Source organism: Balaenoptera borealis, assembly GCF_965194805.1.
Source record: "Balaenoptera borealis genome assembly, chromosome: 14".
NCBI classification, from domain to species: Eukaryota; Metazoa; Chordata; class Mammalia; order Artiodactyla; family Balaenopteridae; genus Balaenoptera; species Balaenoptera borealis.
The window spans coordinates 60,890,962-60,907,564 of NC_138875.1; the positions used below are offsets into that span (position 1 = coordinate 60,890,962).

The following is a 16,603-nucleotide window of genomic DNA, read 5'->3' on the forward strand; positions in this document are numbered from 1 at the left end:
AACTAAAAATAGAACTACCATACGACCCAGCAATCTCACTACTGGGCATATACCCTGAGAAAACCATAATTCAAAAAGAGTCATGTACCACAATGTTCATTGCAGCTCTGTTTACAATAGCCAGGACATGGAAGCAATCTAAGTGTCCATCGACAGATGAATGGATAAAGAAGATATGGCACATATATACAATGGAATATTAGCCATAAAAAGAAACAAAGTTGAGTTATTTGTAGTGAGGTGGATGGACCTAGAGTCTGTCATACAGAGTGAAGTAAGTCAGAAAGAGAAAAACAAATACCATATGCTAACACATATATATGGAATCTAAAAAAAAAAATGGTTTTGATGAACCTAGGGGCAGGACAGGAATAAAGACACAGACATAGAGAATGGACTTGAGGACGTGGTGAGAGGGAAGGGTAAGCTGGGACGAAGTGAGAGAGTGGCATAGACATATATACACTACCAAATGTAAAATCAATAGTGGGAAGCAGCCACATAGCACAGGGAGATCAGCTCGGTGCTTTGTGACCACCTAGAGGGGTGCGATAGGGAGGGTGGGAGGGAGACGTAAGAGGGAGGAGATATGGGCATATATGTATATGTATAGCTGTTTCACTTTGTTATAAAGCAGAAACTAACCATTGTAAAGCAATTATACTCCAATAAAGATGTTAAAAAAAAAGTCCAGATTGGTAAGAAAGAAGTAAAATTATTTCTGTTTGGAGATGACATGATTTTATATAGACAATCCTATAGAATAAAAAAAAAATCACTATTAGACCTAATAAACAAATTCAGCAAAGTTTAGGATACAATATAAAATTACTAAAATCAGTTGTATTTCTATACAACTAGTAACAAACATTTGCGAAGGAAATTAACAATTCTATTTACAGTAGTATTAAGTAGTTAGGTATAAATTCAACCAAGAGATATAATACTTGTACTCTGAAAACAACAGATTTCATTATATTCAATATAAGTATATTGCTTGAAGAAATTAAAGAAGACCTAAACTAATGTAAAGACATCCTGTGTTTATGAATAAGAAGACTTAATATTATTAAGATGGCAATACTCCATAAAGCAATCTACATATTCGGTGCAATTCCTGTCAAAATTCCTCTTGCCTTTCTTTGCAGAAATGGAAAAGCTGGTTCTAAATTCATATGTAATTACAGGGGATCCAGAACGGGCAAAAGAGTCTTGAAAAACAAGGTGAAGTACTCACAGTTCTCAATTTCAAAACTTACTACAAAGCTACAGCAAGCAAGACCATGTGGTACTGACCCAAGGATAAACATACAGACCAATTAACTGTAATCAAGAGTCCAGAAATAAACCTATATATCTATGACCAATCTATTTTCAACAAGGGTGTCAAGATCATTGAATGTGGAAATAATAGTCTTTTCAACACAAGGTCCTAGAACAACTGGATAACCACATTCAAAAGAATGAAGTTGGACACTTATCTCATACCATCTAGAAAAATTAACTCAAAATGGGTCAAAGGCATAAATATAGGAGCTAAGACTATAAAACTCTTAGAAGAAAACATAGGAGCAAATTTTCATGACCTTGAATTTGGCAATGGATTCTTAGATATGACACCAAAATCACAAACAACAAAAGAAAAAGTAGATACATGGAATTTCATCAAAATTTAAAACTTTTGTGCATCAAAAAGCACTATCAAGAAAGTGAAAGTATGGCTCACAGAATGGGAGAAAAATTTGCTATTCATATACATGATAAGGATCTAGTATCTAGAATATGTAAAGAACTCCTTTAACTTGAGAACAAAAAGACAAGCAGTCCAACTATAAAATGGGATGAATAGATGTTTCTGCAAAGAAGATATACAAATGATGAATAAGCACATGAAAAGTCGTCATCAGCGAAATGCAAATCAAAACTGCAATGAGTTGCCATTTCATACCCACTAGGAAGGCTAGAATCAAAAAAACCCAGAATACATCAAGTGTTGGTGAGCATATGGAGAAATTGAAACCCTTAGACATTGCTGGTGGGAATGTAAAATGGTGCAGTCACTATGGAAAACAGTTTGTCAGTTCCTCAAGAAATTAAATGTAGAATTACCATATGATCCAGCAATTCCACTTCTAGGTGTATTCCCAAAAGAATTGAAACATAAGTATGCATAAAATTTTGTACACAAAATGTTCATAGCACTATTCATTATAGTCAAAAAGTGGAAACAGCCCAAATGTCCTTCAACTGATGAAGGGATAAGCAATTTGGTACATCAACACAATGAAATGAAACCATGAAAGCAAATAAAGTGCTGTACATGGTACAACAATGAACCTTGAAAACAGTATATTAAATGAAAGAAACCAGATGCAAAAGGTCACATATTGTATGATTCTGTTCATATGAAATATACAGAAGAGGGCAGTCCATAGAGACAGAAAGCAGCTTAGTAGTTGCCAGAAGCTGGGGGAAAGGGGAGTGGAGAATGACTGCTTAATGGATATGAGGTTTCTTGTGGTGGTGGTGTGAGGAAAATGTTCTCGAGCCATTTAGTGGTGATGGTTGCACAACATTGTGAATGTACTAAAACGCACTAAATTGTACACTTAAATGGTTAAATGGTAAATTTTATGCTATGTGAATCTTACCTTCATTTTTTAAAATGTGAAGAAGCCTGAAAAACTGTAATTGGGGGGTATACCAACTTTGAGCCCTAATAGTCACAAATAATAATTCTGAATTTTGGTTTGAGGGGTTTTGTTTCAGAATTGTTCAATGTTTTTATTTCTTTTAAAACGGCACAACACTGCTACAAGTTACTACAGTTTGTACCAAGTGGTAAACCCTGAAGTTGTCTCTTTATATTTGTGTAATTAAAAAATTAAAAACATGAACAGTGAAAAGGATTTCTTCTGTTTAAGGCAGTGCGAAGCAGACTACAGTCTGCGGCCTGTTTTTGTTCAGCCCACCAAAAAGAAATGTTTTTTACGTTTTTTAATACTGTTAAAAACAACAGAAGAATAAATAATATTTCTTGACATATAAAAATTACATGAAATTCAGATTTCAGTGTCCATAAGTACAGCTTTATTAGAATATAGTCCGTTCGTTTGGTTATGGGTTGTCAGTGACTATTTTCCTGCTACGTCAGCAGAGTTGAAGAGTTGCAACAAACACCATGAAACAGCACGTAAAACATTGACTAGCTTAAACTGGTTTTGCCTCCTTAAATAGGTTATTGATTAATCAAATTGAAACAGCACCAGCTTAAACTGGTTTTGCCTCATTAAATAGGTTGTTGATTAATGAAACCCTGAGTCATTTTACAGAGACAGCACTGCACATATGCAAGAGGGAGCCCATGTCTCCAGGATAACCCCAGAACCAACAATCTTCAGTCCACGGAACTTGGAGAATAAAATTATTACCCCGGAGCCCTTTACAAAGCAAGGAGTCCTTCAATGAGGAAAATCTGGCTTCCAGCAGCAGGAGTAGTTTCTATGGACTAATTCAAGACTAAGCCAGTCAGCTTCCGGGTTTGAAATTCCCCTAACCCCTTAATTTTTGCCTCAAATCCTGGACCTATGAAACAGGTTTGAGAGCCTTGCCTCCTGTCTCCTTGCCGGTCAACCTGGCAATAAAGGTCTTTCTCTTCTCAAAAGCAGGTGCTATAGTTTTGGCTTCTGCAAGCATCAGTAGTGAGCTCGGTAACTACCATGCAGGATGTTCTTATCACTTTACACTGCTGCTCAGCACGCTACAAATTGCAGTGACATTTATAGCAACAGCATTTTGAGTGCCATGCGTATTGCAGGACTGTGACTTTATTACCAGTCTATCCCCATCATGTCAAAACAAGAAAAGAAGAAAAGAACGGACTTTGTTGCTCTTTCAAAGCACAGTAGAATGTGGATTATTTTGAATTAGATGCAAAGCACTGTGTTTATTATACAGTGACCCTACAGGCATACCTCATTTTATTGTGCTTTGCAGATGCTGTGTTTTTTAGACTGAAGGTTTGTGGCAACCCTGCCCACATAAGATGGCAAACCTAGTCAATAAGTGTTGTGTGTGTTCTGACTGCCCCACCAACAGGCCGTTCTCCATCTCTCTCCCTCTCCTCGGGCCTTCCTATTCCCTGAGACATATCAGTATTGAAATTAGGCCAATTACTAACCAACAGTGGCCTCTAAATGTTCAAGTGAAAGGAAGAGTCAAACTTCATCGTTGTCTTGTTTTAAGGAATTGCCATGGCCACCCCACCCTTCAGCAGCCAGCACCCTGACCAGCCAACAAGCATCAACATCCAGGCAAGACCCTCCACCAGCAAAAAGATTGCTCTTTTTTAATAGGTTTTTTAAAAAAATTAATTTATTTATTTTTGGCTGCGTTGGGTCCTCGTTTCTGTGCAAGGGCTTTCTCTAGTTGCGGCAAGCGGGGGCCACTCTTCATCGCGGTGCGCGGGCCTCTCACTATCGCGGCCTGTCTTGTTGCGGAGCACAGGCTCCAGACGCGCAGGCTCAGTAGTTGTGGCTCACGGGCCCAGTTGCTCCACGGCATGTGGGATCTTCCCAGACCAGGGCCCGAACCCGTGTCCCCTGCATTGGCAGGCAGATTCTCAACCACTGCACCACCAGGGAAGCCCAAGATTGCTCTTTTTTGAAGGCTCAGATGATGGTTAACATTTTTCAGCAATAAAATATTTTTAAATTAAGGTATGTACATTGTTTTTTTAGACATAATGCTATTGCACACTTAATAGACTACAGTATAGTATAAACATAACTTTTATATGCACTGAGAAACAAAAAATTCATGTGACTTGCTTTATTGTGATACTCATTTTATTGCTGTGGTCTGGAACCGAATCCCTGATGTCTCTGAGGTAGGTCTGTATAGGCTTTGCTAAAAAAATACAATATACATCAACATTACCAAACAAAGACTCATCATAATAGTCCCAACTCACAGGAGAGCAAACAGTCAGAAAAATTACCACACTTAAAGTGGAATATCTCATCACAGATAAATTTTTTCACAAAAAGAAACAAAAAAATGAGGCTGTGACCAAAGTAAGTTTCTGAATGGCTCATTTGTTAGTCAAGCAAGGAAAGTCATTTACTGATGGTGAGTTAGTTGAATCATCTTTGATTGTAGCAGCCAACAAAATTAGTACAGAGAAAATAAACTTGTTTAAGATTGTAATCCTTTTGATGAGAACAGTTGCTTGGAGAGTAGAGGATGTTGGGAGCAACATCAGTGGTCAGTTTTTCTTTTGAAAAGAAAATGATCAAGAGGCTTTCCTTAACTCTTGGTGAATTGACAGATGTGACAAATGCTCAGTTTTTGTTATTTGAAGAGTCAGTGCCACGTATGAAGTAACTGAAGAATTAGCCTCTGAATAGTCTGCATGAAACAACTACCAGCAAGAATATTTTCAAAGTTGAGAAGACCCTAATTAGTACAACATGAAGCAGCAGATGCTAAAATGTGTTGCAACTAAGGCAGTAAAAATGTGTCTGCAGCAGAGAGGCTTAGTTGTACAACTTTTAAAAGCTTGTGAAAATGTAAGGTGTTTAAATCCCATGGTTATTCTATTCATCAGCAGGTATTTTGCAAAAAATAGTTTAACCTACCATGTGTTATTGAACTAGTAACATCAATAGTGAACTTCATTTGCTGTCATGAATTTAACTATCATCAGTTCGAAAAAATTTTTTCCAGAAATAGATTAATATCCTGAATTGCACTACTTTACAGCAGTTTGATGACTTAGTGGTAAAAATGTAATTGTGATTTTTTTGAGCTCAGGACACAGATTGAAATTTTTCTGAATACGAAGAACCACTTTCAACCACATTTTCAAAAACTGAATGGCTTTAGAAAGTAGCTTTTGCTGCAGATTTTTTCACATTGTGGAAATGTGTTTTCTGTTTTGTCATATAACTACTACATAATCTCAATTTTTCCTCTTGGCCTGCAAAGCCTAAAATATTTACTATCTGGCCCTTTACAGAAAGTCTCCTGATGCCTAGTTTAAGACATTAGAATCAGAGAATTCCATGTATTTTTACTGAGCAGTAATTTTGCACTTAATTACAAATGTTTCAATGATTTTTTTTAAGAGTGCTTCATCTTAAGTAGGAAATCAGTAGAGTTAGTTTGTAATCTTGGATTTCACATTTTTTTGCACCAAAGCATTTACTGCAGTGATTTTTAAAAATAAACAGATCAGCTGAAAACCTAAAAAAGGCATGTGAGCCATGGAGATATGTGCAGTAAAAATGGTAATAAATATGTACTTTAAAATATTGAGTATATCACTTTATATATAGTTTTTACTTGCTCTATTGGCTATAGCGCTAGCAATTTTTCATGTTTCCCTTTAATAACTATTTAGAGAATTTTATTTTGATAGACTGTCCTAAATAAATTAGCAGATAACGGTTGTCATCAAATTGCAATGATAGGCAGTATAATTATCACTTTGTAGTATTAGGAAGTGACAAACGAAAATTCATTCCATTTATCATTACTTTGTGATGTATTAGTGGATTAGGAAATAACTTTATAAATATATTATTGCATAAAAAACTAGTACCCTGAAAAACCTGTGTAAAAATTTAATTTTTCTACCCCAAATAATATTTTGGTTTTAACTCTCGCTCATGTGCTTCATTTTGAATTAATACATAAAATTGCACTCTGTTTTAACTTTTTATTTTATAGGCTGGCCTATTATTTTGTGCATTGGAGGCCTAAAAGGACCAAAGTAATATTTCTCACAGATTCTTAAAGCTGCAGTAGAAAGACTTGTCTCCACCTCTTTTGGTGAGAAGAGTTTGTAGCTCTGCTGGAGGCTGGTTTTTATCTGACAGAAGCAATAAGCCCTGTTCAATAACTTTAAAATATTGGAAGAGGCATGAGAGACCATGCAGTAAGTCTCTCATTTTACAAACGAGGACATTTGTTCTTTATTCAAAAAGCAAACATAATTTTAAAATATGTCTTAATTTAAAAAAAACTCAACTTTTTAAAAAAGATTGAAGTCCACTTTCCAGACCAAGTACAATGTAAAAATTTCCAGTACATAGTATATTGTCTAACATATACTGCCATGTTCATGGCGCAGATTATTCAATATTATTAATATGCCAACTCCCTTGCTTACAGCAGAAACTAACACAACATTGTAAAGCAACTATACTCCAATAAAAATTTTTAAAAAGATGCCAACTCTTTCCCCAAATTGTTCTATATGTGTAACATAATTCCAATCAAAATCCCAGTAGTTGTTTTTAAGAAATTGATATGCTGACTCTAAAATTTGTAAAGAAATGCATAACATCTAGAATAGCCAGAATAGTTTTTAAATATAATACAAAGGTAGAGGACTTACCTGATTTCAAGACTTGAAACTATAGTAATTAAGACAGTGTGGTATTATTGTCATAGGATAGAAATAGGAATCGATGGATAAACATAGAGATCAATGGAAAAGAATATACAGTCCAGAAATAGATGCACATATATATGGCCAATTGATTTTTTTAAAGATACCAAGATAATTCAGTGGGGAAATAATAAATTTTTCAACACATGTTGTTGAATATCCCCTTGGATAAAAATGAACCTTGACCTTACCTCATACCATATATTAAAGTGAACTAATGAGCGATAGAACTAAATCTAAAAGCACTCTAAAATTTTAGAAAAAAATATAAGAAAATCTTTGCAACCTTGGGGTAGGCAGAGGTTTCTTAAGACACCAAAAACATGGGTCATTAAAGAAAAAAGTGATAAATTAGGCTTCATCAAAATTAAAATTCTCTGCTCTTCAAAAAAAAAAAACACACACACACAAATAAGAAAATGCAAAGATAAGCCACAGACTGGGAGGAAATGTTTATTGAACCTGATAAAGGACTTGTATTCAGAATATATAAAGAATTCTTATACTTCAGTAATAAGACAAATGATCAGTTTAAAATGGGTTAGAGATTTAAATGAACGCTTCACCAAGGAAGATACACAGATGCCAAGTGAGCACAGGAAGCAGCTCAATGTCATTAGTCCTCAGGGAGAGAAGACACCTCTGCATACCTACTGGGATATCTTCATTAGAAGCTTAAAAATACCACGTGTTGGGTTGGTTATGAGGCAACCAAAACTCTCACTCACTGCTGGTGAACATGTAAAATAGTATAACCACTTTGGGAAACAGCTTGGCAATTTCTTATAAAGTCAAATATACCCTTACCATGTGACCCAGCTATTCCACTTCTAAGTATTTTCTCCAAGGAAAAAACACCTATGTTCAAAGACCTATACAGTAACGTTCATAGCAGGTTCACCCCTTACAGCCCCAAACAGGAAACAACTCAAGTGTCTTGGAAGACAGTCTGGCAATTTCTTCTGAAACTAAACATACTCTTACCATATGACCCAGTGGTTATGCTCCTTGGTATTTACCCAAAGGAGTCGAAAACTTAACGTCCACATAGAAACCTGCATGTGGATGTTTATAGCAGCTTTATTCATAATCGCCAAATCTTGGGAGCAACCAAGCTGTCCTTCAGTAGGTGGATGGATTAATGAACTGTGGTCCATCCAGACACTGGAATATTATTCAGCACTAAAAAGAAATGAGCTATCAAACCACAGAGAGATGTGGAGGAAACTTAAGTGTATATGACTAAGTGAAAGAAGCCAGTCTGAAAAGGTTACATACTGTATGATTCCAGTTATGTGACATTCAGGAAAAGGCAAAAATATGGAGACAGTAAAACGATGAGGTTGGTAAGGGCTGCAGTGATGGGGGTTAGGGAAGGAGATGGGTAGGAGGAGCACAGAAAAAAGTCTTTTAAAAAATGAATAAAATTAAAAATGTAATAATTTTTTTAAAAAAGAAAACTATGCTTTGCTCTTGTATAGCAGATCAAGAATTATGGTGTTTATGTCTTCTTTTAGAGGTTGTGTTAGTCTGCTTAGGCTGCCATAACAGAATACCACAGACTGGGTGGCTTAAACCGTGGAAATTCATTTTCTCACAGATTTGGAGGCATAAAGTTCAAGGTGTTGTCAGGGTTGGTTTCTGGTGAGGGTCTCTACTCGGCTTTCAGAAGGCACCTTTTGTGTGTCCTCACGCGGCCCTCCCTTTGAGCGCACGCACAGAGAAAGAGAGGACCAGCAAAGGCACTATATCTGCCAAATTTGCATCTGCAGCATGTGGACTTAACACCTGTCTCATAAAGTTAACTGGAGAATTAAAATTATGTATGAAAGTGTTTGGCAAAGTACCTGGGACAGAATGAGGCCTCAATAAATAGGCATTATAACTATTATCAATGTTATCCCCTACAAGGAAACTCTTAAAAAGATCTTTGTATGAATCTGCCTATCCGAACAAGAACTAGATATCAATAGTATTGATTTATAATCATTTCAATTTCTTCCACTTTCTGATTTGAAATTATTTAAGCAAAATAGTTAACAAAAAAGTCATATATTTAAAATTTGCTATCGATGGAGGGAGAAATAAGACGTAACACTTTAATAAACAAATTAATTTCTCTTGATTGAAGTGCAAAAAGAAATCCAATTCTACATTATCTGGGTAGCTAAGGAGCTCTTCAATATTTGTGACATAGTCTTGCTCACCTAATTGTTTGGGCACAGCTACATAAAACCTTTTAAAAATTCTATGCACATCACAAGTTTAAAAGTATTGGTTTTATCTATGCAGAAAGGATAAAAGAGGAAAAGGACTTTGCTTTACTACATACCAAAGAAGGCTACCAACCCTGAATATTTTACTTCAAAAGCTTATTTCAAAATACTAAAGAAAAAAAAAAAAAGTCAGAGGAGTGTTTTTTACTTGGAGTCTGCAGTAAAGGGCTACTACTGCTGCCATAGCAACCGGCTTGCTAGGTGGCTTTGCAAAGGAAGCGTCTCTCCAGACCAGCTGCCAACCTCATTTGCATCTTTCTCAGTAAAGTTGCTTCCAAAATGTTTCTAGAACATTGATCTCAATTTCATGAAACCTCAGTTATGACCTCCTCTCTGTTCCTCTCTATCCCACAACCAACTCCCTTACTCCACAAAATTCAAACTTAGCTCTCCCCCTCCCCTCCTGCCCTAGTAGAAGATAGTGATTTATCATGTCATGAATCAAAGACTGCCAATGAACTAGGAGTCAGCCCTCTTGCATCTTAAAATAGAATCCTTGGCAGAGACCCGTTCAAGATTTTAGTTTTGAGACACTGCTCCCGATTATTGAAACTAAGGCCGGTCCTTAGAGAATGGAAGTAGGAAGGAATAGTGGTTGGGGGCTTAGGCTCTGCAGTTAGATACACCTGATGCCAAAGGTCAGGTTCTCCCTGCCCGACCTCCTCTCACAGCCACACTCCCTATCCCTACTCCCCACTCCCCATGGAAAAAACTCTGAGGCAGAGATTTTTATGCAGGAGTTTACTGGGGAGAGAGTGCCACCTGTAAAGGAAAGGGAAGCAGGACCGGGCAGAGGGAGAAGTTCAACTGCAATTCATTTGCAGTAGACGCTTGGCTGACCCTGCAGGGTGCTCTGGAGGTGCTACAGCCCTTCAGGGTTGGCCTCCCTTTGCCAGAAATTTGAATTGGCAAAATCAGTCACAGAGACTTGTAGCTCAAGGGCATTAGGACTGTAGGAGCTCAGAGGTCCCACAGGTCTGCTAGCACCTGTAGAACCTTCACCTGGCGGTGCAGACAGTTCTGGGCTATGTGAATGTGCAGGGACGAGGAGAACCGTGCATCTCAGATGGGGCCAGGTGTGCAGTATAACGAGGACACCTGTTCTCCTTGCACGTAGCTCCAGAAATAACTCCAGACTTTTGTTGAGCACTTCAGAGTTTGATGCTGAAGTTGTAAAGAATTACTCAAAGGTGTTCTTCCAGAGAGGGAACCCCTAGGGCCTGGGTCTCTCTGTGCCTACTTTCTGATCAGGAATTCCAATTAATAATTGATAAAGATGTGATTTTTGTGTGCCATTCACATTGGTCTTTTTAACAGTGCTTTGAGCTTACTGTTGAGCTTATCATATTGGGATTTTTTTTTTGCAAAATGAGTGTAATTTTCCCTAAATTCATGTATGTGAAAATAAGGGAAGTTGCATGTGGGCTGACTCAGATTGTTCTATATAAAAATACTGTTAAAGATACGGCAAAGTTATTCTAGTACCTTAGTTTTATTTTTGTTTTTGTTTTTTGTGTTTTGCTTTTGAAACTTTAAGCCAAGTCCTTTATGAAGAGCATAACAGTGAAAAATGGTATGCTTTTAAAAAAAGAATCACTGTATATAAAATGTTTGAAATTTTTAATTTTATTTCACATGTGCAGACACACAGGTTGGAGAAATACAGCAACGTGAACTAAATTTTGTAAATACTCCACTTTACACTGTTGCACTGCCAGTGCGTATTGTACAAAAGAAAATGGTTTCATAAATTAATTGATTCAAAAGCAGGTACCAATGTTTTAACATTTTTTATTTTAAAAATTAATTTTATATAATGAAAATTTTTTTAAAGGTTGCTGGGCAGCTTCTGATGCATCAAGTTAGATCAAGCCTCACTTGAAGGCTGCTAATTATTGGGTTAGTTTTCCACTGCTGCTGAACAAATTCCCACAAACTCAAGGCTTAAAACAGCATCCATGTTATAGTTCACTGTTCTGCAGATCAGAAGGTTGGACGAGCTTGGCTGGGTCCTCTGCTTGAGTTCACCTCTGAACTCTTATCTGGTTTGCTCAGTTGTAGGCCTGAGGTTCCTGTTTCCTTGCTGGCTGTTGGCCAGGGGTCACTCAGTCTCAGAGGCCAGTCTCCAATCTCTGTGCATTGTCCTCTCTGTCTTCAAGGCCAGCAAATGGTGTAGAATCTTCTCCTGCCTCTTCTCTTTCTGATGTCCTCTTCTGCTACCAGCTGATGAAAACCTGATACTGTAAAGGGCTCTTGTTAGGTTAGGTCCACCCAGATAATCTCCCTATGTTAAGTTCAGTTGATTATCAACCTTAATTACATCTGCAGGATCTCCTTTGCCATGTAACATAAGGTAATCGGAATAAAACCAGGGGTGGAAGGTCATGGGACCATCTTAGGACTCTGCCCTTCACAGTTCATGTAAAGGACCCAGCAGAATGGTGAAGTGACATACACTGTCTCCAACCCACTGGCTTCCTTTTTGGTGCCCGGGGACCAAATAGCAACTTTTCCTTGATCCCTGGAGGGACTGATCATTGTGAATCTACCCACAGAGTCCTAAGAAATTTTTCTTGGTGAGCAGACCCCTGCATTTTGTTGGGGGGTTATCAGACACTCCTGCAGACAGAGGTGTGATGATATGGCAGTCAGGGCCTTTGAGACTGAGACTCCCCACCTGTCAACCCATAGGACATCTGTTGAGTGAACACTTTGGACGTCAGTGGGTAGGGGCACTTGTACCAAATGCTGACCCACTCATTGGTGCCAAATGGCAGGGAAATTTGCCTCACTAGCACTTCTTCCCCAATGCTCTTCCTGATCAGGAGCGTCCCCTGTGGCACTTACGGGATGGGGAAGTACAAGCATACAGCACATCAATTCCTCCTAGACATTCAAATATAGATGCAACTGTAGTACATTGACTTGGCTCAAACGCCCTGTGGACAAGTTTATGTTAGCTTCTTTTTCCCTGCGAGATCCCTGCCCAAACCCCATCAAGTGAGCTTCTCCCTAAAGGGCCAGGTATGATGGTCACTTGAGTGCCTGTATTCAAAAGAGTCATAAAAGTTTTGAGGCGCTGCCACCAAAGTTCCCCAGCATACTTAGATGGGTATGTTTGAGGACAGGGAGACCTTTGTCCCACCTCTAATCATTTTTTTTCCTTAAAGCATCTGAGGGCCAGGAGGAGGGAGATGAAGGGATCAGAGGAGAGAGCTGCTCTGGGCCAGTAAGCAAGCACATTTACTTTCAGTTTCAAGTGGCTTCCTGTTCAGACTCAAGCAAGCTGTTTTTGATTTTGGCTCACCGGAAACTCTGTGTCCTCACTGTTGGCACCATTTATTTTAGCTCTGGGGACCCTTTGACTCAACAGCCAAGCCACATTGCCTTCTGGCTGGGTTTACAGGGCATGATAACCTCCCTTCCTCCTCCTGCCTGGAGGAGAGTGGGCAGTAGGCAGTGCACCATTTGGAAGGCTTCTTCAATTCTTGCCACTCAGCCTCTAAATATTCATTAAGAGCTAAGGCAGTGAGAGACCCTTACTCCCCACCCATCACTACTTGGCAAGAGTATTCACTTCCCAATCCCAGGAATTCGTCCTATCCCAGCCCTTGGAAATTTTTGTTCCTCTTCCAGAAAGCCATGACTCTATCAGAATCCTATCCTCTCACCAAAACTGTCAAGAACTGGGCAGGGTCTGAGATTTTACCCTGATTACAAGCCAACAAGTTAGCCTGTTAGCCTGCTTTGAGAGAGCTGCTGTACAAAATTGTACTTAACAGCTGACAATACTGTATTGTACACTTAAAAATTAAGAGCGTAGGTCTCATGTTAAGTGCTCTTACCACAATAAAATAAAATAAAAATTGTAAAGAACCAAAAGAAAAAAAAAAAAAGGAGGAGGAGAAGAGGAAAAAAAATCCCTTCCCAAGGTCTTTATACTCTTCTTTTTTTATCAGGGAAATAGAGGCATGATGGTTATGAAGCTAGGGTCTAAAGGCACACCTCCTAGATTTGAATCCTAGGTTTTCCATCTTGTTAGCTGTGTGACCTTGGACAAATTACATAACAGCTCTTTGACTCCATTTCCCCAACTGTAAAATGGGGATAATAGTATCTTTTATAAGGGTGCTATGAGGATTAAAGATGTCAATCCATGTAAAGACACTTAGGCCCTGGCACTCAATAAATGTTACTACTGCATGAGATGCTAAATAAATATTTTAAACAATGACTCGTATGGAACATATAAACCAATTAAATCTTTGTTCCTAAAGGAACAGAACATTCACGTAAGTATAGTTCTGTCATTTATTTTCATCTACTGGCCAAGCAACAATAATGGTGGATGTACATGTATGGTTTCTTAACAGGAAGGAATAGGGCTCAGGTTGACTGAGTGCCTACTGTTTGCTCAGCACACTGTAGATAGTTTTACCTAGATTGATTGTTTTACTGTATTCTCACAACAAGCCTGCAAATTGGGCATTTTACCCCCATTTTTCCTTAGGATGAAACTTGCCCAAGGTTAGTAATTTGTTCCAAATCACAGCACCTAGCAGGTCTGGATGTGAATTCAGGTCTGTCTGACTACAGCATACAATATATCGACACAGGTGTCCACAGATACTCTGGACGCTGCCGCCTAATTTCCTGGGTCCACCAGAAAGAGGACAAATGGAAATCATTATAGTTGAAGGAGTTCAGTGCCAGTAAGAGCCAAGTTATTCATAGGCTATACCAGACTTCATGGTTTTCTGTTTTCATATTTAAACAGGGTGTTGGTCTAGGTATAATACTCCAGGTGACCAAATCTTTGCTTTGATCGTTAATTTAGTATCCTACGAGAAAGTAAATTAGAAAAAAATGTGTTGGGACTTGAAGGATAAATTAATATAGATGGCTCAGAAAAGATGGGATGGGGCGAGTGGAGTGGTCATGTAAGGACATGTAATGACCAAAAAATGCACTATCACTAGGGCCGAATTTTATTTTTATTCAAATGTTGGATAAGCTACCATTTAGTGAAACCTACCTATTCTCTGTCTTTTGGGAAGTATCATGGAGGTTTTTTTTGGAGGCACTGTTTTAAATGTTCAGAAACAGAAGCAACCATCCAGGGTTAGAAAAGTAAATCAAAGAAACAAATGTCTTCTTTTGCTGTAGAAGTATCTGTATCAAATTACTAATGTTGAACTAAAGGGACTCGGAATATGTTTCATTTATTTGCTTACGTAACTTTTACTCACTATTTTCATTTTGTGGTGAGTAAAGGAAAAATGGAATAAGAACAAGATGACCTTTCCATTTTATCCTAAAATAGAAAACAGGAAGAATGAGCACTGCCCTCTTTTGGTTACACAATATAATAATCTTAACACTGAACAGCTGGCAGAATGTGTTAGTCATCACCAAATGAGCAGAGACACTTACCTGGCCTGAGTCAAGTTTTAGACTGTGTCCTCATAATATCTTTCTTCTGCAAAGTAATCACAAGGGTTCCAAACTCTTTGTCTTTTAATCATAGACAGAGAAAGTGTAGGTGGGTTGTTTAGATTCTCTGGCAGATGGCTGACAGTTCTAATCGTATTTAATCATTCTAAAGCATTCAGAGTGGACAAAGAGGAGACACGGAGAACTTTTTGTTTAATCATTAGACCCAATTTCACAATTGCCCCAGAGGCCAAGAACTTGAGGGAGAGGCTAGACTCCCTTAGACAAGAAACGCTGTGCAGGGGCTGCCGGGTCCCCACTGCAGGGTTTCGTCTACACCAAGTGAGGGAGGAAGAATAGGAGGTCTGGGCTCAGAAGCAGCACATTCCAGGAATGTCCTATGTTCTAAGGAAACACTGTGTTGCGTCAGAAGGAAGCCTTGAGAAGTTTCATGGGGGTTCCTGCCTGGGGCTGGCCTCTCCTCTGCCTTAGCTGCAGGGAAAACATAGTCACTGTTGGGACGTGACACATGTCTCATTAGCAGTGGACCTGAAGAAAAGACTCGAGTGTGTAGGTGGAGGGTATATATCTTATTTTTAAATTGAAGTATAGTATAGTTGATTTACAATGTTGTGTTAGTTTCAGGTATACAGCAAAGTGATTCAGTTTTATATATATATATGTGTGTGTGTGTGTATATATATATATATATATATATATCTATATATATATATATATATTCTTCTTCAGATTCTCCATTATGGTTTATTACAAGATATTGAATAGAGTTCCCTGTGCTATACAGTAGGATCTTGTTGTTTATCTATTTTATATATAGTAGTGTGTATATGTGAATCCCAAGCTCCTAATTTATCCCTCGCCCCTCTTCCCGCTTTGGTAACCGTAAGTTTGTTTTCTATGTCTGTGAGTCTCTTTCTGTTTTGTAAATAAGTTCATTTGTATCATTTTTTTAGATTCCACATATAAGTGATATCATATGATATTTATCTTTGTCTGACTTACTTCACTTAGTATGGTAAGCTCTAGGTCCATCCATGTAGCTGCAAATGGCATTATTTCATTCTTTTTTATGGCTGAGTAATATTCCATTTTGTGTGTGTGTGTGTGTGTATGTGTGTGTGTGTGTATCTATATATATAGATATATATATATAGATATATAGATATACACCACATCTTCTTTATCCATTCATCTGTTGATGGGCATTTAGGTTGTTTCCATGTCTTGGCTATTGTAAATAGTGCTGCTGTGAACATTGGGGTGCATATATCTTTTCAATTTGGAGTTTTCATCTTTTCCAGATATATGTCCAGGAGTGGGATTGCAGGATTATATAGTAACTCTGTTTTTAGTTTTTTAAGGAACCTCCATACTGTTCTCCATAGTGGCTGCATGAATTTCCATTCCCACCAACGGT

The 16,603-nt window shown here is 38.0% G+C and overlaps 1 long non-coding RNA gene across 2 annotated transcripts in view; it reads right to left on the minus strand.

The window, feature by feature from the left end:
• Positions 1-4,366: 4,366 nt before the first annotated feature.
• LOC309610580 overlaps positions 4,367-16,603 on the minus strand; it is a 58,800-nt gene continuing 46,563 nt past the window's right edge. For both annotated transcript variants that reach the window (XR_014234046.1, XR_014234047.1), the window contains 2 exons: positions 15,166-15,331; positions 4,367-11,972 (listed from right to left, as the gene is read on the minus strand). This is a non-coding gene — a long non-coding RNA (uncharacterized lncRNA). The remainder of the gene's footprint in view (positions 11,973-15,165; positions 15,332-16,603) is intronic.